Source organism: Conger conger, chromosome 6 (genome assembly GCF_963514075.1).
Source record: "Conger conger chromosome 6, fConCon1.1, whole genome shotgun sequence".
NCBI lineage: Eukaryota > Metazoa > Chordata > Actinopteri > Anguilliformes > Congridae > Conger > Conger conger.
In genome coordinates this window covers 3,843,708-3,846,207 of record NC_083765.1, presented here as the reverse complement: position 1 = coordinate 3,846,207, position 2,500 = coordinate 3,843,708, and the positions used below count along the sequence as shown (strand labels likewise).

The 2,500-nt window shown below is 48.4% G+C and overlaps 1 protein-coding gene across 2 annotated transcripts in view; it reads left to right on the top strand.

Moving 5' to 3' along the window:
• Positions 1-2,500, top strand: part of LOC133130136 (peroxisome proliferator-activated receptor gamma coactivator 1-alpha-like) — a 51,941-nt gene that overhangs the window by 36,907 nt on the left and 12,534 nt on the right. The gene's annotated exons all lie outside the window — the stretch shown is intronic.

The window sequence follows — 2,500 nt, the reverse complement described above, 5'->3', positions numbered from 1 at the left end:
GAGTGTAACACCGCGAGACTGTGAGAGAGTAACACCACGAGACTGTAAGAGTGTAACGCCATGAGAATGTAATAACATCATATTGGGTAAGGAAAAGATTAGTGCAGAAAACCTGTAATAGACAGTCCAGTTACAGCACAGTTTTGCTCTGTAATGTAGCACCTAGTTTTATCCCTTTTCGTGCCATCTAGTTACAGCAGGGTCCCATCCGGTACGGTAACACACCGCCTAACAGTAGATTTCCAAACACAAAGGCCAGTTTGGACGCAGCGCAGAACACCCTGCTGAGGGATCGTCTCTCCAGGCTGCTCCTCATTACCACGGCGATATCCAGCGGCCATTTTAAACCGTGTGAAATAACGGCGGACGTTCTCCTGCACCGGGCTGCGGGCGACCGGGCCCGCGGGCGGGGGACACAGAGCGGACCGTTTCATCAGCCTTCACAGCCGCACGGCATGCTGGGATTATGGTATCGATGGCGTGCTGAGGTGCGATTGAGCGGTGATGAGCTTGCGGCAGTAAAATGGCCGCCGGGATAGGAGTGTCCAAAATGTGTTTGAGAGAAGAGAGAGAGCCCAGGTCCTGAACACCTGAGTTTAGCCTCAGTGACATATCTCAGCCTCGTTTGCAGCCCGTTTGGTTTATATTTGGTGCATTTTCATTAATATTTCAGCCATTCCTTTTACTTATAAATGTGTAGTACAGCGGCGTGATTTATTTTTCATGGGAAGTCTGGACAATCAGTTATCTCCACACGTAATCTACAACGATAGCTGTCCATGGAGACTGATCTGCCCCCTGTCACGAGAAAAGGGTTCCTGAAACAAAAACATGTTTACCTCTCCCCCACCCCCCAGCAGGTAAACATGGCTGTTATGAGCATTTGTTCTTCCTGTTTCAATTAGCGTCACACTTAATTAGAAACAGGAGAGCATCAGCCCATATGGAAATGGAGTATAATGCAATCAAGATAATGTCAGAATTGAATGTATTACCGTGATATCGCAACACGTTGCAATATATGGGCAACTTATTTCTGCTTTCAGTGATTGCAGTATGCTTTTAAGAAGTTTCGCATACTTATATTGCAGTTTGTTCTATTTGGGTCAGGGAGTGATTTGGATAGTTTCTGTTTTTGTAGGAATCGACTGCTCTCAGAAATAAAGGTATGAACAAGTGCATATACTCTTGTCGCTGGGCTGGTACCCTGTATGTACGTACAATGGTAACCCCACCCAGCAATACAATACAATTCTTATTTGTACCTTTTGTATATTTTTTGCTTGTAAAAGGTACGTATTTGCTGTTGTTATTCAGGCTTTGTCTGTAGAGTTGCTCTGTAGGTCTGTAGGGTAGGTCTGTAGGGTTGTATATAGGTCTGTAGGGGGCGGCCTGTAGCGTAGTGGTTAAGGTTCATGACTGGGACCCGCAAGGTCGGTGGTTCGATCCCCGGTGTAGCCACAATAAGATCCGCACAGCCGTTTGGCCCTTGAGCAAGGCCCTTAACCCTGCATTGCTCCAGGGGAGGATTGTCTCCTGCTTAGTCTGTACGTCGCTCTGGATAAGAGCGTCTGCCAAATTCCAATAATGTAATGTAATGTAATCTGTCTATAGGTCTGTAGAGCTGTTCATTTGGTTTTGTCTGTAGGGTTGCTCTTTAGGTCTGTAGGGTTGGTCTGTAGGTCTGTAAGGTTGCTCTTTAGGTCTGTGGGGTTGATATGTAGGTCTGTAAGGTTGCTCTTTAGGTCTGTGGGGTTGATCTGCAGGTCTGTAAGGTTGCTCTTTAGGTCTGTGGGGTTGGTCTGTAGGTCTGTATGGTTGGTCTGTAGGTCTGTAGGGCTGGTCTGTAGGTCTGTAGGGCTGGTCTGTAGGTCTGTAGGGCTGGTCTGTAGGTCTGTAGGGCTGGTCTGTAGGTCTGTAGGGCTGGTCTGTGACAGCCGGCTGTCCTCTTCTCTCCACAGGCAGCCCATGCGTAATGACTCAGAGAATCACCCAGGAATACCGAAGTGTTTCCATGTTCTTTCATGCTGTACACCAGCATGGTAGTGCGTGCAATTACCTATTCACATAACTGGAATGGCTCTTGTGAAAATCAATATTTCTTTGCAGTGAGTGATTATAATAAACTGACAATAATTTGTACATCAAAAAAAGGTGGAATTTTCCACTTGGCCAGTCAGCTTCAAATATTATTTCACGGAGGGGGAATTAGAATGGAATGGGAATTGATTAAGCGGAATTTCAATCTGAGCTGAGTGATTGGGAGGGCCGGGCCCCGGGGGGGGGGGGGGGGGGGGCAGGACGGGGGGGGGGGGGCAGGACGGGGGGGCGGACTCGCCCCGTGCCGGCGATACTCTGCACCGCACCCCACACCGGGGGGACATGGGCGCACGAGATATACAGCAGATATCCTGAGCGCCCAAAGGGCTGTAAAAGTGAAATTAGCTTTATGACGGCGCCGTTTGGGAGGCAAATATCTCACGGGAGGGAGGCGTTCTGA